The sequence below is a fragment of the Marmota monax genome, unplaced genomic scaffold, assembly GCF_021218885.2.
Source record: "Marmota monax isolate L192 unplaced genomic scaffold, Marmota_monax_Labrador192_F-V1.1 WCK01_AAM20220418_F8-fsc00183, whole genome shotgun sequence".
Lineage (NCBI taxonomy): Eukaryota > Metazoa > Chordata > Mammalia > Rodentia > Sciuridae > Marmota > Marmota monax.
Window position 1 is genome coordinate 399,424 of NW_026694841.1, and position 26,147 is coordinate 425,570.

General features: G+C 48.0%; 1 long non-coding RNA gene across 1 annotated transcript; it reads right to left on the reverse strand.

Annotated features, from left to right (window-relative positions):
- Positions 1 to 20,272: 20,272 nt before the first annotated feature.
- On the reverse strand, positions 20,273 to 22,413 carry LOC124080384 (uncharacterized). Its single transcript, XR_006847677.2, has 3 exons — positions 22,155 to 22,413; positions 21,990 to 22,068; positions 20,273 to 21,881 (listed from the first exon to the last, which is right to left on the reverse strand). It is a non-coding gene; the product is annotated as an uncharacterized LOC124080384 (long non-coding RNA).
- Between the last annotated feature and the right edge of the window lie 3,734 nt (positions 22,414 to 26,147).

The window sequence follows — 26,147 nt, forward strand, 5'->3', positions numbered from 1 at the left end:
CATATGAGGAACGTTTTTGAGAATTCTGAAGGAAAGTCGCTGTGACACATGCTTTCTTTTAATTCCATATGTCGGAAACAAATCCTACCATATCATGGGGTGGTGACCGTCCAGATTCAGGGTTTGCATGACTTGAGTATAAAGCACTGGGCCTCCCACGTGGTGGCCTTTTTATCTTGTGCCCTAACTTTCCAACCACCCAAATACAGAGATTTTTACATATTGAATTCAACTTCAGAGCAGATTCGAAGGCTAGATTAGAAAACAAAGAGTTCTAGGACCCCAAATGCAGTACCAACTACTCTTGTACACATTATGGTAATTGCTTATATTTATCTTAAAACATTATGGAAAAGATATTCTGATTTCCATTTTACTCATGTAAAAACTGAATCTCAGGAAGTGTAAATGCATTGCCTTGTGGTTTGTTGATAATGTGGTCAGAATTTAAGCCCAGGACAAGAGGACTCCAAAGACCAGGCTGTTTCTCCACCAGTGAGTTGGGCCCAGCCGATGCTTGGGAAGGAGACATAGTCTAGAGGGCTGGATTCAGAGTTTCAGTCAAATGTCCTCAGTGAAGCAAAACCAGTCTCTCTCTCTCTCTCTCTCTCTCTCTCTCTCTCTCTCTCTCTCTCTCTCTCACACACACACACACACACACACACTCACATGCACACTTTTTGTTTATGTGAGGAAATTGGCTCATGCAATGGTGAGGATTTCAGGGCAGACTGGAAGTCTAGAAACTTAGACACTATTTGAACATCTCAGTTTTTGATCTCCAGGCTGTCAACTGATTGGCTGAGGCCCACCTACAGCATTAAAGGTAATCATCTTTATTTAAGTGAACTGATTCTACATGTTAACCACATCTTCATAGTGCTCCTGTGGCAGTATCTCCACAGCAACACCTAGGTTCATGTTTGATTAAATAACAGAATATTATAATCTAGGCAAGTTACAACTAACTGTCATAAGACCCAAACACCAGAGCTTAAACACTTGAACTTCATAAAAAATCCTTTAGGACGGGACCTGAAACATCTTAACTCTATATGGCCATGCTGTATGAAAACACAAACTAATCCCAACAGCATGAATTCATACGCTCAAACATTTTAATGAGGAATTTCTTGAACATCTACTCAGAATCACATCACTGTTTTGATAAAAAAAAAAAGAGAGAAGTCAAGGAATACAGAGTAATAAAATGTTCTTCAGCAAGATAAATCTAAAATTTGTTGGGAAGGCAAGGAAATTGAATTGGAAAGAAAATGGCTATGCATTATTGCATTGAACATTATGGACAATGAATAAAATCTGCAATTTATCTTTTATAAAAAATTTAGCCCTTACTGCAGATTGAAATATTGAGATTTAGTGACTATGAAAGAATTTATTTTGATGTGTTGAATATACATATATAGACACATATCTGTGCATGTGTATGAGAGATACATATGTGTGTTTGATGCAGTGTCTCAATTATCTTAATCAAGTTTTCTGTTTCCATATTTCTATTTCTATCTCTTTTGTGGGGGGCGGGGAACGGGGGAATACCGGGAATTGAACTCAGGGGCACTCAACCACTGAGCCCCATCCCCAGCCCTATTTTGAATTTTATTTAGAGGCAGGGTCTCACTGAGTTGCTTAGCACCTCGGTTTTTCTGAGGTTGGCTTTGAACTCACGATCCTCCTGCCTTGGCCTCCCAAGCCACTAGGATTACAGGTTTGTGCCACTGCAGACAACTTCTATTTATGTTTCTGCAAAGCATTACCCTTGTCTACCATGATTATATATCCGTCAATCTTCCTCATGCCGTCCTACTAGTTTTATTTGGTATTTCTTAAGCCTCTGTTGTTAGCTGCATGAAGGTTTAGGCATATTATACCTACTTGACATATGATGTCTTATCAGTATGAAGCATCACACCTGGCCCTTCCAACTTCCTTCTTGAATTTTGGCCTCTATTAATATTTTTATATAAATACCCTTTATCTAGGATATTTTTCCATGCTTTTTTTTTCTGAAATGCTTACGTTCTTTTTGTTTTAGCTCTCTTAAGTAAAACTCTGCTTTTGTATCTCCTTGCTAATTTTATTTCAGCCCTTATCCTTCTCTGTCTGAAGACAAATTTAACCCATTCATATTTATTATGATTATAGACATATGTGGACTTACTACTCTGATTTTGTTCTTTCACCTGAATTATACTTTGTTGTTTCTTTTTGGTCACTATTTTTTGTCTTTTGTGATTTTTTTCTATATATGAATTTTTACATCCATCTTCAAGTAATTATTTGTTGCTATACTATTTTGTGCACATATTTGATGCCCTCTTTTAACAATTTTTTTCACAGGAGATCAGGGCAGAACCCTGGCCTCTGCTGGTACTGTTAGAACCCAGTTCCATGAATGGACTGGAGAGAGCATTTGCATGTAATGGCCCCAGTTCCAACCGCCGCCTGTATCCACGCCCTCCACCATGTGATTCCTGAGCTGCTGCTGAGAACAGCCAGGATTTTTCAGCCATGTGAAAAGATGTCAGCATTTGTGACACAAGCAGAGATCTAAAAGTGTCCTGCTTTCCTGCACCTCTCTGCTCCCCTGCCTCTGTGGTGCGAACAGCCCAACCAGACTGAGAGGACATGGGAACCTGGGGCAGAGGTGTGCCAGCTGATGTAGGCGAGGACTCATGATCAGCCCAGGGCCATAACCCCGAGACACACCAGAATTGCCCCCAACCACAACTGGAAGTGGAATTACTGTCTCCAGAATGAGTTGAAAAACCGCAGACCAAGAGCTCAGCCAATGCCTATCCTATCAAGCTACTAGGTCTTGGGCTGGTGAGTTACAGAGTGTTCCCGTGACCCTTGAAAACTGACAGTGTATACGTGAGAATACGGATCTGTCCTGAGCTTGTGAAAGGCTCAGTGCCTCTAAAGACATTAAAGAGTCATCCCAAGACTAAAAATAAACTTAGATGATAATATTATGAGGCCATGAAATCAATTCTAAAGGAAAAGTGATGCTTCTTTAAATAAGATGGATGGAAATATTCCATAATGTCCTTTATGGTTAAATTCTATAACAATATTTTCAGTATGGGCTATATAAGACAGATATTATATTTTACCCCCAAATAGCCTATATCCTTGAAATTTCAATTCATGAGATACTGTGATTTTGGAAATCAAACTTCTGAGTTTGACTACAGAAGTCATTTTTAAAATGTTACAAATATTGGGTGAATTCAAGATTCCTGCACCTCACCAATGCCCTAGTTGATTCATTAAGTCTGAAGAAATTTCTGATCATAAATCATGTCTCTATGTACTCAGTGGGCACTTGTCAAACACCTATGCTAAGCTGACTCCACTAAGGTTTCACCTGAATGTCACCTGTCCCCTCCTCAAGCATCTGCTGTACCATTTGGGCCCAGTGTGATTCAGGGACCACTGCATCTGGTTCTTCCTGTCTTTACTTCCAAGAGCTGTTTGGAGTCATTATCTGCCTCCTCGCATGGATGAGTGCTGCTATTTCGCCTGTAAAGACCTTACCCACAGCCTCTCACCTGGCCAGAGCCTCCTCTGAAATATCTTCTCTGAAACCTTTTATCTTCCTGAAGATAGCCAATCACTTCTCTGGATTTCATCTATGCCACAGGTATATTTCTATTACTCAGACATCATACCAACTCATCTTAGTGGTTTGCATGTATGTATTCTCACTGGTATATTAGCTTCTGAGAAGAGACTATAAATTTGCCTTAAAATACACACTACAAAGCATATTCTCAATAAATCTTTGTTAAGCTGAACTCCAGTATTGGCACACTGGCTATAAAACATGGAAAGGACTTTCCTTTCCTGTAAGCCTCCAAATTTGTTTTCTATTCCCTTAAAAATATCACAAAAGAGCCCAAATTTGAAAAGCTAACATAAACTCACTTTTTCTGATGCTAGCTATACCCCTCTCACCCACAGCATTATATAGGAAGCATTGGAGAGCAGGGTATGAGTGCCCATATGCTCACTAAACTCCAAGAGCAAAAAAATGATTGTTGGAATTATGAAAAAAGTTGTTACCATACACATAAACATTGTGTAGTGTAAGCTACTATTCCAGGAGAATAAATAATTTCAACATGTTGCAAAGTATTAAAAAGAGGAAAAAAATCATAACAGAATAGAACAACGGGATGCTTTCCTGCAAGCAATTCAACTGGAGTCCCCCAGGGCCCCACGGTTAGGAGAAGCAACCCCAGAGTTTCAGCACCATGGACAGTAGCATCTCATCCCCAGCCTCTGAACATTCCAGTCCCGTGACTACAGCTTCTACAGCTCCAGGTTCAAAGGGCTCCTCTAGAAAAGAGTAGACAACAGTTCAGTAGTGACAGAAGACCGGCAGCCTTCACTCCAGGGCCAGGGACTCCTCTTATCAAAGGCAGGATGCCCCTGGGGCAGGAACCTGCTTGTATGGCGGACACCAAGGAATGTGTGCAGTTGTATTCAAACAGCCAGGTCAGACCCACTGACCATTTGAGGAACAGTGCTTAATCACGGGGTGGGTTAGCTGTGTGCCTACACTCAGACTTTGAAATAAGCAATGAAGTACAGATATGCCGACACAACCAGGAGCATTGCATGGCCTCTCTGTGGGCAAGGCTGACTCGGTGACACCAGAAGTCACAAGTGACTCAAGGCAAGTTAGAGGAGGAAGAGAGCAGCTGGACAGAGGTGCAGTGAAGGCTAGGGAAGGGGGGATGTGCCCTGGGCTGCCAGCACCCTGAAGGACCTTGGGCTCAGCACCAGGGGCCCCACGAGGCACACCAGGAGGGCTCGCCACAGAGGCGGGTGCTGCCCTCTGTGCCCTCTTTTGCTTCATCCTCATTAGCCATGAGTTCTAGGATTCTTCTCGCTGCTTGTCCTACTGAAGGATGTGGACTCGATTTCTCCCCTATCTATTAACTCAATATTGTTAATTTGTGCAGCCAATGTTTAAAGGATAGAAACCTTTTTCATTCCTTAAAAACTCTCAAGCCCCCAGAGTGCCTTGCTCCCTACTTATTTATTCATCTATTGATTCAATGATTATGTAGTGAGGTGTGTTGTGGGGACTCTCCTAGGTCTGCAGGCGATGGAACCTCTGCCATCCAGGAACTGATAGTCAGACGGGTGGTGAGACGGCAATGGTAACCCCATCAGAGTCAGTGAGCTGCGTCACCTGAAGGAAAGGTCGCTAAGAGGACTCGGAGGGAACAGCACTTGCCACAGTTGGGGACTTGGGGAAACAGTTCAACCACAAACACACTCAACACTTCACCTCGGCACTACCAAGAGCCTTCTCTTCTCCATCCTTATAAAGCTCTGGGCGTCAAGGAAAGAAGAGGAAACCCAGCCTCACTCCAGGTCCTGGAGGCTGCGTGTGGCCAAACTGGAACTCAACCTCCCACCCCAAGTGTCAGTCTTTTCAACTCAGCCTGGTGCTCTTCCAAAAGGCCAAGAGGAGGTGGCTTTGCATTGAGACTTGAGGAACAAATGGGACTTTGTCATGCTGCCACCTGTGAAGTGGCAGAGATTGCAAGGAAACTGAGCCAGGTGAGGAGGCAGGGGGACTCTCCCCAGGTGAACAGCAGTCCCCAGCTGCCACCCCAGGGGGGTTTCCATGTTTCTGTGATGGGGACCCACGTGACCTGGAGCAGTTTCCGTGGCAGCACGAAACCCCCGGATGCCCTGACCCATCTCTGCCATCTCATTCTTCTCCCTAATTGGCTGCTGCTCGCTGCTTACCTGATTAGTGGGTTCACTAACCCAGCAGAAATGGGATCTAAGAGGATTAAAACGTGAAAAAAAGATAATACAAATTGAAAACAGCAGCTTCTCCAGCCGAGATTTGGATTAAAAGTTGAGAAAGTGAATCAGAAAATTAAAAAACATGAAAGGCAAGGTTGAAATGGCGACCGGGCGCGTCCTTCCGTGGCCGCGAGTCCTCGAGTCCTATTGTCCCCCAGTCTTGCACCAGTTCCCCTGGGAATGGCACATGCCTCCGCCTGGCTCTTGGGGGCTCCTCGCTCTCTCCGTGTGGCCTCACTTTCTGATCCTCTGCTGACTGAGGATCTCCTGCATCCCCCTGGGACTCAGGCCTCCTGCCTCCTCCCCGCAGAGGCTGCACCTCTGCCACTATTGCTTCCCATGTCTTGCCCTTCCTCTGGCTGAAGTGCAACCTTCCCCTTGAATTTGGTCCCTCTTGTCAATTACTTGGCACTTTTCTGCCTCCAAATACTGTGATTTCAGCCTTTCTTCTCCTGGTGGACTTTTGTGAACGTGGAGGGATGAAACAACACCCCCTTCCAAGAAGGTGGTCCTCTACTCTTTTCTAGGCATGTCTTTCTACTCTTCTCGGTCTCTTCTCTGGGAAAGTCCTGCTCTTTATTCAAGGCCCGACTTTTCTCTCGTGCTCCCCTGGAAGCCTTCTCTGAGTCCTCCATGGCAAACAAACCCTTCCTCTTCTGTCTCTGCCTAAATCCGTTCAGTGGCCTTCATACCACATCTCAGATTCTTCTGCCCTGCCACGAGTGTGTTTGTGGTTTTGCCTTCCACGTGTCTGTTGCCCACACTGACAGTGGACTCTCGCAGGGCAAGGCTCCATCATGTTCTGTCATTTGTTAATGTTGGTGACGTCCTCACTGTATGTGAGGCCCAGCGTGAGCTCACAGAGGCTTCGCAGCCAGGACATGAGGCTGGAGACCTGCACGCATTCCCTCTTGCAGAGCAGGCAATGGGTGAGTGGAGCATCAGGCAGCAAGGACGCAGCGGCTCTCCCTGCACGCGGCCTGCACAAGAGCTTGCTGGTTACTGCTGTGTCCAGCTGCCAACTGTGCAGGTGGAGATGGAGAACCAGGGATAGGACTCACCGAGCTCCCTCTAGCACTGGCCAGGCGCCATGCTCTGCACCAGGCCATGCAACGGCCCAGCCTCCCCACAGGAGAGCACCCACATTTCTCTCGCTTTAGAGATGGGCAAACCAGAGCCCAGAGGAGGCGGATTAATTTGATGACAGCCGAGGCTGTTTGGACCAGTCAAGGCCAGATCCAGACCTTGGTCTTCCAAGCTTCAGAAGCTTTCCATCATTCATCAGGTGGCTTGTAGCTTGTTTTTTGCTGAATTCATAGAAAATTCTAATTAGACATTCTTTTTATTTTTAATTTTTTTTTTAAATTAGACATTCTTAAGATTTCACAGGGAAATAGCAGCTTGACCTCAAAGGAGGCCTCCAGAGGTGGAGCCCACCCGTGTCAACCTGAAGTCCCATCTCCACACTAAGAGAACGTCCCCCCATGGGAGAGAGTTTGATCAGAGGCACCCACCCACCTACCGAGCAGGCCCAGGACAGCCTCCGTGCTGCTGTTATCGAGAAATTCAAAGCAAAGACAGAAGTCAGGGCCACAGTGCAGGCTGCTCATCTTCCAGCAGGACTGTGCCGACTGCGTTGGGCTCACCTGCTCGGCTACACCAGGGGAAGACCCAGCACTCCCTGCCTCACCTTGCTTGAGTCCCTCAGCCTCAACTCTTTATCTGTGTCACAGGGCTGACAATGACACAGTTGTGAGAAATTTGCTGATGATCAGACAATGCATACGGAAACATTCTCTGAATTTCAAATGCTCCCCAAACATTGCTCCATTTTGTTCTGGTCAAAGTTTTTTGTTCTTGTTGTTTTGTTTTTTCTCAATTGCAAAAGGAATATGGTCTCCCAAATTGGTCCTTCTGAAGCCACTGTCTTTCCATACATAGTCTTTATGTAAGATCTCTCTCTCTTTTTTTTTTTCAGCCAGAAAGGCCAAAGAGCCCCAAAAGCCTCATGTACAACAGACAGAACAATGTGGCTGGATGGTGAGAGATGAGGTGAGATCAGTGAAGGAGTCGAGGAAGAAACTGGGACCTGACAGGTTCAGCTTCATAAGCCAAGGAGAGAGTTGGGGTGCAGTTGGCCGGCCCTGGGAAGGCCTAGGAGGTATGGCACAGTTGGACATCAGAGGATAGCTTTAGGGGCTATGAGGAGAAGGTCCTGGCAAGAGTGAGAGCAGATGGCTGGTTGAGAGGCCAAAGCAACATCCAAGTGAGACAAGATGGTAGCCAGGAAAAGGGATTTCACGGGGCCATGATGGAAGAGCGGTGAGGGTCTGGAGGTGTGTTGGAAGCAGGGCCAATCATACTTCCTTTCAGCATACCCAGATGAAAACCTAATTAATCTCTCTGGAAAACCAGAGATTAAAGGATTACTGCCTTCTGTGGTGGTGAAAAGTGAGGCGGAGGCCCCCTTGTCCCCAATGAACTCATTTGAGGGCACAAATAACTTGATTATATGTCGTTAGATCTCAGAGTCATGCTGTGGAGGGGGCTTTGGAGTTCACAAATCTAATGACCTCATTTACTCCTTAGACACGTAAGGCCAAGCCCTAGGGGGAAGGCTGCCCCTGGGGAGGAGCAGAGACCAACCTGAGTCAGGTATTCTTAGTGCTGGTCAGAAACTCAAGTCTTCCTGCCATCCAAGGGGATGGAGGCCTAGGTCTATGAGCGTCCCTGGACTCTGACTGTCAAGAACTATCCAGTCATCCACTGCACACCTACTAAACGTCTTACAATGTACACAACAGACTATGTCCTGGGCTGGGACACCCAGTGGGCAGGGCTTTCAGAAGGGTGTCTGCCACTCCACTGGCAGAGTCCTATGAGGGGCTATCAGGACCTCCAACAGAACCGATGAGGAAGGACAGCACACACAGAGATTCAAAGCCTGCCCATTCTCTGCAGGGCACAGCACCTACCTCTCCACCTGGAGCCAGGTATTGCACTTATGATCAGAGGGAAGACTGTGAAAAGTACCCCGTCAGTGTCCCAGGGCCCTGTTGGTGTGAGGGGTATAACAGGATTTGGAAAAGTCTATCCCACCCCTAGTGTTACAGGCTGGGGGATTTGGTGAAGCAGAATTCGAGTTTCGAAAGGGAGAAATCAGGAGGACCTCAGATTTGCACTTGAAACCATTAGGATGTGCAAATACAGACAGGCCAAGACTGGGGTGGGAAGTAAAGGGGCCAGGACAGAGTGAGGAGGGCAGGACATGGGAACACAAGAGAAAGAGCCACATCCATCAGAGAAAGTGCTCGAGTGAAAGGGAAAGGAAGGTAATTTGAGATCCCTGGCCTCCATCTGCTCAGACGCACTCAGAGGATAAAAGCAAAGGAGGATTAGGTGACCTGAGGGGCCGTAGCAGGGCCTCCCCAGCCCCACAAGATAAAAATGCCATTGATTGGCCCCATGCACGGTAATTATATTTAATACTGACCCTGACTCCTTTTGTCCAAGGGAAATCATGAAAGCTGCTCTGTTTGAGTCTGAGGGCTTCTGAGGGACCCATTAGCCACTCCCACTTCTATCCCAAGCTTGCAATCCCAAGGGGGCAAAGGGGAGCCGTGGGCTTGAGTGTTCGTGTGGGTCCCCTCTGAGAGAAGATTCTGGAATCACATCACCTAGTGGAAAGAAGATATGGGCGAACAAGAGACCCGGACTGGCATCAGGACCCGACTCAGTCCTTCCGTATTTAAGCAATCTCGGGAAAAATACTTATGGTTCCTGAGTCTCCACTTTCTCTCCGACGTCTTCTACCATAATTCCCAGGTCACAGTTGCCCAAGGTCTTAAATGAGATGTCACACGTGGGATCAGCTGAAAGAACTTTCCTGATTCTGGAAGGTTCTCCCCAGCCCCCAGATCCTTACTTAAACCCCTGGGTGTTAGACTTGGGGATTCCTTGGATTTAGAAAGGTGATGTGGGTGGCTCTCATGTTATGATGGCCTCCCTCAGAGCTCTAGAGAAGTCTTCTTTCCAAAACTCTCCCCCAGCTGCACCCGTCATACCAACTCTTTCTCCCCAGTGGCCTGGTGTGCGTGTCTGTTTATGCGTCCACTGGGCATGAGAGGCCTTGGAGCAGAGGTTTGTCTTCTTGGTTCCTCACCCTGTTCCCTGCACATGGTGAACATCCATACAGATGTTGGGGAGGAATCATCTACCACCGCGTCCTAGGAATCCACGGAATGCAGACATCAGTCGACGTAGCTGATCTGTGCAGTTGATTGGTAACAGAAATGGATCATGGTTTTTTGCAAACTTTCCCTGTGCCTGGTGTTAAGTACTTTCTGTGGATTCAGTGTATTTCATTCCTCATGAAAAATAAATATTCATTGGCTGCTGATTTTGATCCTCATTTTGCAAATGAAGAAACCAAGGAAAGAGATGTGGCTGGATCAAGGCCACGGGGCTTTTGAGCAGTGGGGTGGACACTCCCTGACCACAGAGATCCCAGGTCAGAACATGAAGAGGAGTTGCCACCACAAACCGAGGGACCAGGCCTCAAAGGAGGAAGCAAGGCCAGAGGCAGGGCAGGATGGAGAGTAGGAAACAGGAGCATGTGGCCGTGCGTCCTCTTTCCTTTAGAGTTGTTCCTCCGTGTCCTCAGGACACAAGGACAGCAGCGATCCTGCGCTTTTCCTCCCTTTCTCAGAGGCTGATTCTGCATGTGTGGGTCCTACCAGACCATTCCTTCTCAATTTCCTGCTGGTCTACCTACAGCACATGCTTCTGTTCTGGGCTCTGCTCTCGTCTCTCCATGTTTATTCTTCAATGCAAACTTCATCGCAGCAAATGTCGTCACCACCATTCAGGGAGGAGACGGCCACCTCCTGAGTTACCCTACCTGCCCCTGAGTCTAAAGAGGGCATCAGGATGTGTCCTTGTACCTGGCCCCTTGCTCCTGCTGCAGAGAGCCCTTCACACACCCAGAACTGGAGAACTGGGTACCTTGTCTCGGGCTGGGGCTGGGTGTCCTAAGGCTGCCTGCTGGTTCCTCAGAAGTGACCATCGCCCTCACCATCTCCAGGGGTATGATTCCATGTATCTGAAATCATATTTTGCTGCAGGGTGTTTTGTGCCAAATTGTTCTTTTGAGTGTGAAAGTCACACTCACTATGGTGGAGAGTATGTAAAATCAGGGGGCTGTTGAGGTAACAATGAAAATTCTGACTTCCTGTTATTTCCATACCTAGTCTATTGAGTTTTTTAATTTTTAATTTTTGTATTGCAATTTTCTTTCCTTCTCTGAAGGCTGTTGTTGAACTCAGTTAATATCATGCTATATATAGATAAACTGTGAATCCAAAAATTTTTTTTTTGCCCAAACAGTGTGCTGAGAAATGTCCAGTATTTCAAGAAGTTTTGTTTCATTTTTTAATCATCAATAATAATTACTTAATCCAACATATGCATGAGTATTTCAATTGTTTAAAAAAAATGAAACATTCTCTTAGTTTTGGATAATTTGGCTGAAAGCAGATTTTCAGTCTTACAGTTTTCAGAAGCAAAAAAATAACAATTATTTTAAGGCTCTTAAATCATACTTTAAACTATGTGCTAAAAATTCACCCTGTGCTGCCTCAACCAGGCTAAGGATTTATCTATATTATCTCATTTAATCAGTACATCAGCCCCCTGGGCGGGGGGGCAATATCATCATGCTTATGTTACAGGTAAAGATACTAAGGCTCAGAGAGGTTGGCCATGTACCAACATCACCCAGCTCTTAATTGGTCAGGCTTTCTGGAGCCTGCTTGTTCTGAAACCAACTGCTTGCCAACAACAGTTCTATCCATGTGCAGTCATCTGTTGTAGATGAAAATACCTGAGCTTATTTAGACACTTTCCTGCTTGCTCACTTAGATAGGACCTTATGTGAGGATATATTTCATTGGCACTGCTTTCTCTATGGTCAAAAGAAAACGACACTGGAAATTTAGAAATACACTAGTGCTGCAAGTGTACATTTTTTAGGATTCTAAATGAGAACATTTTAAAATACAATCTCCGATCCCATCCACCCAAGAATTTAGATGGGAGATTGCTTGGCTTCTTTCAAGCTTTGCAAACTTGCCTTTGACCGCTGCGCTGGTCAACAGCAGAGCTTGACCCACATTCCTGACTTACTTCCTCCCCACCAAACACAACCCCAAACCTTGTGGTAAAAATAATTAGGAGTGAAACGTATGTTCAGACAAAAGCCTCGTCATGAATATTCATTGCAACTTCATTCATAATTGTCAAAAACTTGAAGCAATCCAGCTGTCCTTCAACAGGTGAATGGTTAAACAAACTCTGACACATTCCTACCACGAACGGCTCCTGAAGGTGGAGGGCTGTATGAGGTTATTTATAGAATATTCTGCAAGTAGCAAAATTATAGAGATGGAAATCGGATTGGTGATTTCCTGGGATGAGTGCCCTGGGAGATGGGGCAGAGGAAGGAGGGCATCAGGGAGAAGGTGCACGTGAGGGCGCCTGCGAGAAAGGCTTCTTCTGCAGGCTGACTGTGGGGGTGGATGAGAGTGTACACACATGCTGGAACTATACAACTAAACACATATAAAAATGTGTGCAAGTCCAACGGGGAACTTTGACCCAATTGATTGTATGAGTGCCGGCGTGCTGCTGCTTTGAGATGACAGGGTTTCTTGAAAGGTTGCTTCAGAGAAAAAGTAGATCAAGTCCTTACCTGCTTCCTGGGCCTTGCTTCTCAAGACCCTTTATACCTAGAATTATCTCAATGAAAATTTTAATTAAATATAAGTAACTTAGAAGAATGAAGGTCTGGTAAACAGTTTCACCCTCAGTGAAGTTGATTTAGGTCATTTATTACAACTTTGTGAACTGGAATGTCCCCAGGCATCATCTCCACTGTACCCTCTGGGGGACAAGACTGGGGCAGGGGTGCTTGGAGGTACCTAGGTGCAGGGGGAGTTGGCCCCCACATGCACAGCCTGCCTGGAAGGTCAAGGTCACGGTTTCCTCCTTTCCTTCCACCCCACCCTTCCCAACTGCTTACAACCTTGAATTTGAAGAGGTTCATCCTTTAAAAATGACAATTTTGCTTCAGTGTTTTCTTATTTTGCTGTAACTGCTACCAGCTGCGGGTTGATGACGAGCACACTCCAGCAGCATCCCTAGGCCTCTCCTCTTTCCAGGTGCCTGTGAGCTGACCTGGCAGACCCGAGCAGAGGAGTGCTAACCTCAGCTCATGACTGGTCTCCAAGCTGGGCTGGGCTCTCTCCAGCACCTTTGGGCCCGGGAGGGTAGCAGGGTTCTGGCTCTGTGTCCTGAGAATCACCAGGACTTGGCTGGACCCTGGTTTCTACTGCCTCCACAGGCAGCCATAAGCCATATCCAGATACAAGTTATGGGGTCCCTTCGTCAGCTGCTCCCTTTAAACCTGGCCAGTCTTCCTGGGTTATGTGGCAGATGCCATAGACCTACCAGGCCCTCCTGGGAGAGCAAAGTGGCCAGAGACTGCCCCACCGCCCAGGGGACTTGGAGGGGAGGGCTCCTGGGCCTTGGAGGTATATCCTCATTCCTCCAGCAGGCACTAGGAAGCCTCTCCGGGAAGCTCTCCAGAGAACAGGGTCTACCTCCCCGCTGCCCCTCCATTTCCAGAGTCAAAGAACATTCACATTCACCTCCAGAAATTAGTCTCAAAATTGCACACTGCCCCATTTTAACAGAAAAGGAAAGAGATCCAAGAGTTGCTATGTATTACCCAGGGCCACCCAGTACCAAGTAGCAGATGCGTCACTGAGTCTACGGTGTCTCCGACACAAGATGCCCTCAAATACACCATTCAAAGTTTTATTGGTAATTAAAACTTAGGTCCTACGTGGGACACTCCTGGAGCCTAGGAAGGTCTGTAGCAGCAAATAGGAGAGCCCTGGCAAACATGGAAGCCTCCCTGAGGGACAGAGTGCTCCTGGCTGTGCCGTGTCACCCCCGCCGTCCCCGACTGAGCTCTGGGGTACCCAGAGCAGCACCCTCAGGGTAAGCTGATAAAGCTGGGCTGAGTGCACACTAAACATCTCAGCAACATCACGAGGAAAATTAAATACAGGCCTGCTGCCCGGATCATAGCATCTTACCCACGCCCACCAGGTCATCAGTGGGCGCTCTGGACATGCACCTAATTCCTCACTGTCTGGATCAACCAAATACACCTGTTTCCTTCCTTCCTTCCTCCCTCCCTCCCTCCTTCCCTCCCTCCCTCCTTCCCTCCTTCCTTCCTTCCCTCCTTCTTTCTTTCTTTCTTTCTTTCTTCTTTTTAATGGAGAGGCTAATACCTGCCACAGAGCATTGAAGAGGTCCAATGGAAAACGCTAAATAAGCAGGGTGCCTCCCTGGTCTGAAGACAGGGCTGTCCACTCCATGTTTCCCCTCCCAAGTGCCCTGGCCCCAATATCAGGGCCCAGTGTACAAGTCCAGGGCTGGAAACTTAGTGCAGGTCTAGGGTGCTCCCAGGGCCACGAGGTGCCATCAGTGTCACCCTACTCTCCTGCAATGCCACCCTCCCTTCCTGCAATCCCAGGGCTCTGCAGTCTGCGTTCCCTGCCTGCTACCCACCCTCGCCCTGGCCCACTCGCCCTCCTCCCTAGCCCTGCCCTGGGCCTCTCTGCCTGGCCTGTTTTCTCAGGGCCTGTCTGTGCATCCCACCTCCCTTCAGGCTGTCAGTCCCGCCTCTCAGTCACTCTGGCTTGCCCCCCACATGCGTTCCCTCCCCGGGGCTCTTTCCCACTGCACCAGGCCGGTCCTTTCATGGCAGCCGCCTGCCCTCTGCACAATGTTTGCTTTGTCCTGGGGGTTCAGAGCCAAACACAGACAGGGGCACAAGTGTTCCCCGGGGCCTTGGCTCGCCCTCCCCAAGCCCACATTGTTCTGTTGTGTCTGCGAGGCTGGCCCCTCCAGGAGGCTAGGCCCAGCGGATCCAGGCAGCCGTCACTTCCCAGGGAGGACAGGGCCCCCAATCAGGAGGTGTCAAACCCCCGTTCTCATTATTATTCTTTTAAGAAATACCATGGTCCTGGAGAAATGGCCGGAGAATCTCACAAAGAACACATGTGTTTGGAACATTTCTGGGCATTAGGTATTGTACTGTCCAGTCTAGAACTTCTGGAAGGGTGCATCTCTGCACGGGAGAAGGAGACCCACTCACCCTGGCTCCCGGGATACAGGGTTTGGTGCTGTTGATGTTAAGGGCGGGGGGCTGTGGATGCAAAGCTGGGAAGCTCTGAGGTGCTCGGGTGAGGCTGTGCTGCAGGGACGGGGCCCTGCTCTCCCAGGTCCACCCAGTTGACAGCCAGAGAAACAGCTGATCCAGGACACCACCCTCAGAGAGGGACACTGGTGAACTGAACCACACCCAGAGGAACTTCACAAAGGAAGGGTCTTCTCTAGGACCCACCTGAAGAGTTCACTGACAGATGGGGCTGGTCCACCAGCTCAAAAGAGGCTAAGAACAAATTATCTCAAGACTCAGAGAAAGCTCCATGAGGAGGCAGGATAGATTGGCTCTGGGGAAGTTCATCCACTTATCCAGCTGAGAATTTGCTAGGCTGGAACGCAGTTTTTGTCCTCATTTAGCTGAACACCAACAGAGAAAGATTCCACAGAACAAAAGCCAGCTCTGCAGAGAAGGCCCAGGGAGTGGGGATCGGAGGGAGCCAGGTTCTCTCAACCCAAGGAGGGGTGTTCTGACAGTCAGGGATCGCTGAAGATTCGGTGGGTGGAGAGCTCACTGTGACTGCAGGTACATTTGCAGCCGCTGCATGAGCCCACAGGAGACCCTGCAAGGAGCCTCAAGTCCCAGGCAACAAGGTTGGACTCCACGAGCATCACCACCCTAGTATGTGTGACATCTCTCTACCACCGCACACGAGGAACAGTCCGCATTTGATCAAGGATTGTTATTGTGATTTATCATTAGTATTTCTATTATCCCAGTCACGGAGTCACAGCCTCACAAAAAGTTGAGGGTGAAAAATTAAAATGGCTGTGAGTCACCATAGACTAGAAAATAATGTCATGGGGAAAAATTCTTCTTCACACTATCAAAAAGTGCATTTAAAAATTTAGAGATAAAAATCAACATGAAATGCCCAAGACTTAAATGTAAAATACTAGAGATTTTAGATAGTCTAAAAAGAGACATGAATTAAATAGAGATGCACATGAGAAGAATGAATAGTGTCAAGTCGTGGGTCTCCTGCAATTTAATCTACAAAAGTAACACAACCTCAATCCAAAGCCCTAATTTAATGTTAGGTGGAAAGCAACAAGATTTTCACTAATATCCATCACAGAAGAAAATGTACATAAACAGACAAAGAATAAAATATAAGTGAATAGTAATAGGAGGGGTAGCTTGTCCTGCAAATGCCGTAAACTTGGCTATTAAGAGCCTATATTTCTAGCAGTGCTGCATTAACCCAGGAACCGAGGAGCACAGAAACTGAAGAGAGTTCCCAATTGGTCCCAAGAGTGATTTCACATCAATGGAGGAAAGAATGACACTCTTATCAAAGAATGACACTGTGTTTGGTCATTTGTTTGGGGAAAATAATCAAATGCTTTCTGCGAAACATGTCTCCAAATATATTCCAGATGGGATGGTTCACTCGTTTAGAAATATTCCCTGGACATGGTTTTGCCAAGGCCCTGCTGGCTTTTCTTGGCCACAGAGTGGACAATGAAGCAGACACAGCCTGGATTCCTGGTCCTTACCTGGGGAGGTGGACAAGAGGGAAAGTAAAGATGTTGTTGCGATCACAGCGGCTGGGACTGGGAAGGAATCCAACCTGGTGTGTGACAGAGAAGATGTGAACTTCACTAATGCGGGGCTCAGGGGACCGTGATGCTGAAGTGCAGGGTGGAATCTCAGGCAGAAGGCAGGTGGAGTGCCAAAGACAGGAGAAAGCACGGTGTGTCCTGGCACAGGGTCCCCGGGCCTGGACATGGTGCCCGAAGTCTAGAATGTCATCATAGGAGGTCAGGGAGCCAGGCTGAAGTCTAAATGCCAAAGGACGAGGTGGAAAGAGAAGGGCAACCCTGGCTGTCCAGGAGTGGAGAGGAAGAGGAGTCTTCCCTGAAGGATGCAAACCCCAAACCACAGTGCAGACACCGCTCTGGCTTGAAGGAGTCCCCTCCCAAACTCAGGGGCTGAAATATAATGGCCAGTGTGACGGTGTCAAAGGTGAGGTCCTGAAGGAATGGTTGGGCCACAGGGGCTGCTCCTTCCCGATGGGGCTGAGACCCTTACGAAAGAGGCTCCATGCAGAGTTGGGCCCTTCTGCCCTCCCACCTTCCACCCTGTCAGGACATGACTGGCCCCCTCAGGAGGACCCAGCATTCAAAGAGCCATCTTGGAAGATGAGAGAGAGCCCCCATCGGAGGAGAAGCTACTGGCACTTGAAGCTGGCTTTCCCAGGCACTAGAAGGGTGAGAAGTCAATTCCTGCTCTTTGTAAATTGCCTAGTCTCTGCTACTTTGCTACAGCAGCACAAAAAGGCTAAGAGAGGACATCCCCAGTGACACCACAACTGCTACTCCTGGTACACTGTTAAATGGCGGCAGTCACCATAAGTGAAATTGCAAAATGGGGAACACATTTGCACACATCTTAATGAAAAATCACAGTGTTACTGGCAAACACAGAGCTCTCGATAGGTGCTTTACAAAAGCTAACCGCGCACAGTGCCGTGAGACCAGCGTATCACTGACCCCACGTGCACAGATGGAAAACCAGAGGCAGGAAGGGGAGTGGCCCAAGACCCCGTGGACAGCAGAGGAACCGGGAGCCACCAGCCCCAGGATGCATCCTCGTCCCCACTGAGTTCTCTGTTCGGCGCAGCCTCTCTCCATGTTTGATTCAAAACAGGTAGAGGGCTCCCCCGCCAAGGGTCCACCAGCACCTGTCTTCTCCATGCTGTTGGCCATTCATGAACTGTCCTGGGAAAGGGGCCCCACTGTCTCCAAGCGGGGCAGAAGCTGCAGCCCATCCCTGGCTCCGGCCCGTGTGGCCCGCTGTGAGGACAGGTGATTGCGACTCACTCCTGTTGAGCCAAGCATGGCACCGGCTCCCCGCTGGCCGCATGGAGGGCTCTGTCCTCCCAGGCCCCAACGTCCGCCCAAGGTCTGCCCGCGTCAGGGAGGCTGTTTTCTCTCCGGTTCAGGTTCCCACCACGGAGGGGCCTGGGACTTCTGTCCTGGGGGATTTTTCCTTGGCCTTCTCAAGTTGAGCTCTTCTCCTCTTCAGTTATCAAAACATCAAACCTTTGATCCCCTGCCCCATCAGACAAATCCAGCTTAATTGCCTCAGTGGGCCCAGGCGTGGAAATCAAAGACCTGTTTAGGGAGGGCGCCCGCCACCTGGCATGTTCCCCTCCCCGGGCCTGGAACACAAAAAATAGTCCCAGCCATAGGATTAAGGAGAGCCCTGGTGCTGAGAGCAAAACTGGCACCCTGCCGGGTGGGTGCAGGGAGGGGTGGGAAGGGGCGCATCTGGGGGAAATACCTGTCATTTCTTAAAGGAGCAACTATATATGGATTAGAGAAATAAAAGTGTTATGTACTAAATAGATTATTTCGCTACATTAGCATCTCAGTATCTTATAAAACTCTTTATATACATATGGAATTTAAAAGACAAAGAAAAGAAAGAGTGTTCAATAATTATACCTAGTCAATCCAAGAAAAGTACACAGATAACCAATAGATTGATAAAATGATACACAGGCTTGCTAGTAACCAGGGAAATGATAATTTAAAAGTTGTGATACAATTTTCATCCCTGATTGGCAAACCATGTTTTAAAAAATATATAATTGGCAAAATTGTTGGGAAACAGGCATCTTCAAACAAAGTTTATCAGAATGAAAACTGATATTGTTTTAGAAGGGCCCTTTGGCTTTGGCTCTTCTATGACAACTTAGAAATGTGCATATGCCTTTCACCAGGACACTGAATTTTCACATTTGAAAAGCACATGTAACATTGTATGCCATTTGTCATACAATGGTACAAACTAGCATATCGATGATCATTTTTGCAATGTTTGTAAAATAACAAAAACAAGAAAGTGGAGAATGATTATCTGAATCTAAACCATAGTATCATCTGCTGCCATTAAAAAGTATGTGTCATGGTCACTGGCACAGAAAGATGTCCATGTTACATTATTAAGTGAAGAAATTAACACAGAGGAAAACGTGTACACCTGAGAAATGCAACTGAAAGGAAAATTGAGTATTAAGTACATATAATACTGTGCAATGCATTCATATCCATTGGCATGTATACAGATAGATACACACACAGATACACACACCAGCTATATGGCAGCTATATTTTACATATGTATACAATCACAAATTTATATATATATACATATTTTATTAAAATACATATATACAACCATGCAACTAAAGCACGTATAAGTATGTGCTTATTTGTTCATACTAAATATATGCTAATTTATATATCAGATTGTTTTCCAGGCTGGTCTCCATGGAAAAGCTTAGAATTGTGGAGTGGGTGAGAGGACACAGTGGGATAGGATAGAAAAATTCAATAATGTAGGGCTTTTTATTCTGTATGTTTCTTTATTTTTTTTCACTTTTGTAATAATGCATAAGTTTTTAACTTTAAGACAGTTTTTAAAAATCTCCATTCATCCCGGAGATGGTCTCTGTGCTTCTCACACCTGCGAATACGGTGGCACTATTCATCTCGCAGAGTCCCCTGCAAGACTTCCAAGGGTAGAAGTCACCCTTCCACCCAGCTCCATCTACAGGAAAGCTCCCCGTTCTGCAGAGGTAACAGGTCCCCTGCCCCTGGGTGTTGCATGCCCACAGCCACCCCCAGGCATGAGTCAGTGGTACCAGGAGTCAGGAGCTCTTGGGAGGTAGAGAGGAACTGAAGAAGAGGCCTGGGTTCGGGATGACTTCCCCACACTGACAGCAGCACAAAGACACAGTGTCTCAGATAAGCCCCAAAGCCACGCTCCCCTTGGGAAATACCCACCAGGAGCTGGTAGTGTCTGCTTCAGGAACTCCTTGGAAATTCCTAACCCAGCCCTGTCTTGCCCTGGGGCAGGTGTGTGCCACCCAGGTGCAGACCGTCCTGTCTGTGAGTCCTCTGTGAGCCCATGGGTCCTTTCTCACCAGGCCGTCCACTTCAGGAGCTGCCTTGTGAAGCCCCTGGCATGAGCAGAGCTGCTGATCCATCTGCAGACAGCCCCACTTCCTGCCCAGAGAGCCTTCCTCACACCCTCCCCTCACCCCACGCCCTGCTCAGGTACTTTCCTTGGTCTTCCAGACATGCCGGACAAAACCAAGTCCCTCCCTCCACCTGGCCTCAAAGTCTCCATCCTGCCTCCCCTGGCTGGGCCTCCATCCTGCCTCCCGCTGTTGCTGTCCCTACGGAGGCAGCTCCAAGCCCAGCAGACAGAGCCACAGCACCTCCCTGGCCGGCTGTGACCTCCTCCCATGACTCCTCCACGTGGCCCCCTCCCTGCCCAAGCTTGAAGATTAAGCTTAAATGCCATCTCTTCTGGAAGCCGTCCCCAGGCCCAGCCTCCCCAGGGTGGATTAGAGGTCCTCATCTGTCTCCCAGGAGCTCTGTCCTGCCGTCTGTCACCATGTCCGTATCAACCACAGGACAGTGATCTCCAGGAGGAGGAAGCTCCATCTGCCTCTTCCCCACCGCCTGGCGACCACTCCGGCACAGCTTTGTTGAACCTGTGAGTGAATGAACAGTTGGAAGGGTGAGAGGCGAACTCTGCCTTAAAAACACCCACGGAAGTCAGACACCACTCACTGAAGACACAGTTACCCAGAGACGTTTCCAACGCCAGGGCCCCAAACCTGTGCCCCACGGAGCAGAGGAAGTCACCAATGAAAAGCTCTTACTGGGCAAAATTGACCAAATTACCCCTCCTCTTGCACCCTGCTGCGCACCTGCCACCGTTACCTTTTCCCAGGTGTAACCCTCGGGTGCCACTCCAGCCAAGTGCTGGCCCAACCTGTCTTGCCCTGCGTGGGATCTTCCAAGACCTGGAAGGTCACCGTCCTCATGGCTTACCCTCCTTCTGCCCCATCGGACTTGGACTAAGCTGGATGCTCTGAAATACAGTGGTGGCCCTGAAATGAGCCCCCTCTCCGTGGCCTGTGGCCCTGGGCCATCTCAATCCGCACCCCTGGACTTACTCCGCGTATCTGCAGAGGCTGCTCCTGACAAAGCCAAGCAAGACAAGAAGTCAGAAAACAAAAACAAACAAATGCCTTCCTCAGGCACCATCTTCCTGAAACTCATAGTCCAGAGGGTCCCAGTAAGTGACAAAACAAGTGAGAACAAATTAGAGTAAGGCCAGAAGGCCAAGAGAACGGGACTCAACGCAGGCCTTAGGAAGGAGTGGAACCAACTAGATCTTCAGCTGCAAAGGAAGGAAACGGAGGAGCACAGGCAGAAGGGAGGGCCTGAGCAGTTAGAGCAAAGACAGCCACCTCAGAGGGCAGAGAGGCTCCAGGCCACCAAGGGGCTCTGCGTGGATGCAGGTGGGGAGCAAAAGGCCAAGGTCAAAGACAGGTCCAAAAACAGAGCACATGCAGGCAGCTTTGGATGAAAGTATTTGGACCTCTTTTTAGGGCAGTCCAGAGGGATTTAATGGGTAGACCACCTGGTTGCCATCCCACGCCAGCAATGCGCTGTCACCAAGTGATCACCACCAGTACCTGAAGAGCTTGCAGAAGGATGGCAACGATAACAGGAGGCCAAAGGCCAGAGCTGTGGATGGGAGCCTCTCCCTGAGCCTCGGCACCCTCCACACCCTGAAGGCACAGACACTCTCCATGCACCTCAAGACAGAGAGCTGACCTTGGAGATTCCACATCTCTGAAGTGCTGTGGACTGTGACTCGGGTTACCGACATTGCTAAATTCCCCGTGAACGTCATCGTCCTGTACATAAACACACACAGGCCACAAAATAATTCTCACATTGAGATGAATTTTTAAAGGATGATTTCAGATAAAATTACACCATCTTCGTATCCCCAAGCCGCTGACCTTTTTTGTGTGTGATTTTCCAGCTCCAGACCTTTTGTGAGTGAATTCCTAAATTGCCTCTGTAGAGGGATTCTAGAACCTAATTGGGAGAAACAAGAGATAAATCATCTCTAATATTCTTTTATATTCACAAATACATTTGCTATTCTTTCTCTTCAATGCTACCTGCTCCACGGAGATCACATGCGGTGGCAGCATGACATGGTGGCCACACATGCTGGAACACTCCGCCAGCTCCTTTCTTCACCATAGAGAGAAGTAGGGGCATTAGATGTGCCTGAAGAAGAAGACCCACATACATGATTCTGACGCCCAAGATTCAAAAGGAACAAAAATGCTTCAAGTACTGTAACCTTCAATAAAGTCAGCACATATTCTAGAACATTCCATCCAACAAGGCATTTAATTGTAAGTATCAACACGATTTGAAGAACTATGTAATGTCTATAAGACTCACAAGATAACTTTCCCAAAGAACTATTTGGCCAAATAGAATATACCAGAAAGAAAGCTTTGCCTCTCAAGTGTAAGCCATGGGAGTGTAGGTGAGGCTTACAGCTATATGCCTCTCCACCAGGCTTCTCGGAGGGGAAGGTCATGGGCTGTCCCTGGGGTCCTTAAAGTACTTCTGAGATGGTTTCAGAGGATGCAAATATGGATTGAGTGTCCCTTATCCAAAATGTCTGGGACCAGAAGTGTTTCAGATTTGGGGATTCTTTCATATTTTGGAATATTTGAAAATGCATAATGAGATCTCTTGGGGATGGGACCCAAGTCTAAACATGAGATGCATCTATGCTTCATATTTACCTTATGCACATAGCCTGCAGGTAATTTTATACAATATTTTTAATAATCATGTGCATGGAACAAAGTTTCAGGGTGTAGAATTTTCCACTTGTGGCATCTTGTTGGTGCTCAGAAATTTTTTAATTTTGGAGGATACTAGATTTCAGACTTTCAGATTAGGGATGTTCAACCTGTACTTGGTCACCTGGGAGGGGCACCTGAATTAGGGGTCTGGGCAGCAAATGTGTAGGTAAGAACTTGACCAAGGTCAGGCCCTGGAACAGCCCAAGTCCTGGTGGGATGAGGATGCCTGTTAGAGGGGATCATGGTGGTACTGAGGTACCCAGAAATTGAGAGGTCTCATGTGCCCTGTTAGCACTTTCTCCTGTGCACTGAGTGATTCCTGCTCCTGGATGTAGACCAAGGTTCTGGTCAGCTTAGGGGGAATGTCCTTCCTCAGCATTCAGGAGCCCACTTCTGGAACAATCTAGAGAAATATCATAATGCTAAGATCCAAAACACAAGCCCTAAGACCAGGAGCTTCCTGGAGACTACCTTCCCTCCCACACCCACCCTGTTTCCTGGATGCCCTTCTGGAACAAATGGCACCCACGGCTAGAACTCTCGTGACACAGGAACCCGCAACACCCCAGAGTAGGGTGGAATAGAGCACATGGCTGACCACGTGGGCAGCCTATCATTTTTCTGAGCCTCGGTTTCCTTGTCTGTGAAACAAGAACAAAAACTTCTGGGAAGAGTTTTAATGAGAAACAGATGAGAAGGAATATAGGAAAGTGCCCCATAAATTATAGAACGCTACCAAGAGGCTGAGCATCATGATTATTTATAAGGACCCAAGGGTTGTCCCAAGATGTGTTTTTCCTCATCTCAATTCTTCCATCTCTTCTTCGGGACACCTCATCTCCCCCTAAATGTCTCTCTTTGCTGGGACACAGCCTCCCCTGCTGGTCTCTAAATGAGTACTTTCTCCTAGCACCTCCCCCTGAGAATTTCAACTCCTTTAATCCAATGAAATCAGAAGTTCAGGCCATCATCTTCAAAGAATAAGGATAAAATTTGGGGACCAAAATTATACCCACTGGGATTGCTTCTGTAGAAATACTTTGGAATTCCTTTTCATGCCCTATTAAATAATTAAAATGTTTCTTTTCTGCATTCAATGTTAGTTATTTAAACCCTAGTCCTTAGCTCCATTAGCAACCTTATTAGCACAAAACTTTCTATGCCAGTTGGATTAGTTTTATAGATTTTTTGCACGGACAGAATGCACGCAGACAAATGCAAGTGTGGAGCTGTGGTTAATGTGCTACAATCCTAGAAAATAGGCTAAATTTAAGCTGACATGATTAATCTTACTCCATTTAATAGCTTATTAGCGTAATCAATGTCCTCCATTTGGGTTAGGAGCTGTTAGCACATCAAACTCATTTTCGTAGACTGTGGCAGATTTAAATGGTACCCTACCTTCCAATCCCATCCCAGCCTGAATGCTCAATGTCAATGGCATGGTACTTCTTAATCAGTCATAAGAACCGAGTCACAGAATGTGATGGCTGGAAGAAAGCTGGGAACATCATACAGATAAAGCCTCAAGGTCCCAACAATACACTTGACGATTTTGATCATTTCCTTCTTTCTCTATCCCATGTTCTATTCACTGGGACTTTAGAGTCAAAATCTCCATCTTAGATAAAGATGAGAAGAGGGAAAGCCCTAAAGCCAGGGAAATCATCAGGAAGGGAGGGAAGGCAGTGGAGAGCTCTTGGGGAGTCTCCTGAGTCATTTAGAATAGGGGACACCTGGCTCAGTCCATCTGATACCCGGACACGGGGCCAGAAAATCTACCACCCAGAGGCAGGGTCTTGGAGGCTGTGCTGGTGAGGCCCCAGGCAGGTAGCAGGCAGATTTGGCCTGAGGGACCCAACACAATAGCCCACAGTCTGAGTCCACATAGAGCTGAGCCTGCTTGGAAATGACCAGGCCAGGAAGACGTGACCAGGTCAATGAGTGGACAAGACAGAGCCCTTCAGCCCAGGTGCTCTGACAATTTGTGCAGAGGTCCTCTAGGACTGTTCAGAGTTCCAGCAGCTGTGGCCCACTGTTCACAAAGGAAGTTTTGTTTCCTACCTGAGGGAGTCTTGCCAAGGAGGCCCGCCCCGCCCCCTGCTGGGTCTCATTTGCCCCATCAGTGGCGTCTTGCTCTGGGGCATAGTTGAGGAAGTCGTACCCTAAATGCTCTTCATTTCAGGTAACATTAGCGTCTGTGTCTCTGCTTAGCAGAGGTTCTTTCCAATTACACACATTTTCAAAGGCAGTATGGATGGGAGGAGGTGGCTTAGCTGAAGCACACGGCACTGGGAAGAGCAGGACAAGAGGTCACTGTCGGTGAGTGAGCCACCGCTAGAGCTAAAGCATCACCTTCCAATGTGACCCCTCAGCCAAACGGGGACAGCACCCTTCAGCAAGCAGGGCACACGGGGGCTCTGGGGGCACAGGGGGAGGGTGGAGAGGCCTGAGCCCAGCATGCTGGCCAGGCTGCGGGCTGCATGGGAAGGCTCAGGGACATTGCAATATATTGGAAGACACCGAGAGGCTCAGGGACTCCAGGCCAGATCCCACTGGGTAGAGGGAAGGAGGAACAGGACCAGTCTTGGATTCCTGGGATCTGTCCACTTCCACTTGGAACGTAACAAACAGAGTGTCCAAGGGAGGCTGGAGGAGGGGAAAGGACTAGGCAGTATTCTGAGGCCAACCAAGGGTGGGGACAAACCCAGGCCAGAGGAGGAAACCAGAGGCCCACAGGAGAGCTCTGGGGAGGGGCCCAGCGAGGGGTGTAGCGGTCCAGGGGCACTCTGTCCGGATGCTTTTTCCATGAACCTCTCCTGGAGCCAACTCCTGGGAGTGCTGTGGTCCTTCTGGAATCGCCCGAGGGCACAGAATTATGGGGCTGACTCACCCAAAGCCCAGTGGCTGGTCACTAGGAGAGCCAGGGCAGGACAACCTCAAGGGCCATCCTGGCTCCAGAGTGAGGCTGTGCCAGGCACCACCTCCACTGGACACCTCCCTCTGTCCGGTATCATTTCCACAGGCATCCTGGGGTTCCCAGGCCACTTGGTCCAGCCCAGAGCTGGGTGTCTTCAGCAACCACGTGAGCTCAGCCTGCGCCCGCCTGCCTCCCTCTTTCCTCTCCCCCACTCATACCTTCCTTCCTTTCTTCTTCCTCTTTCTCCCTTTCATTAGAACCAGCAGGTACCGGGTGCTCAGAGACACAGGCCCACTGACAGCTGGTGGGCCATCCTTGACTCTGCTGTGGGCCTGAACGAATGGAGCTTTCTTTAACCCTAAAAA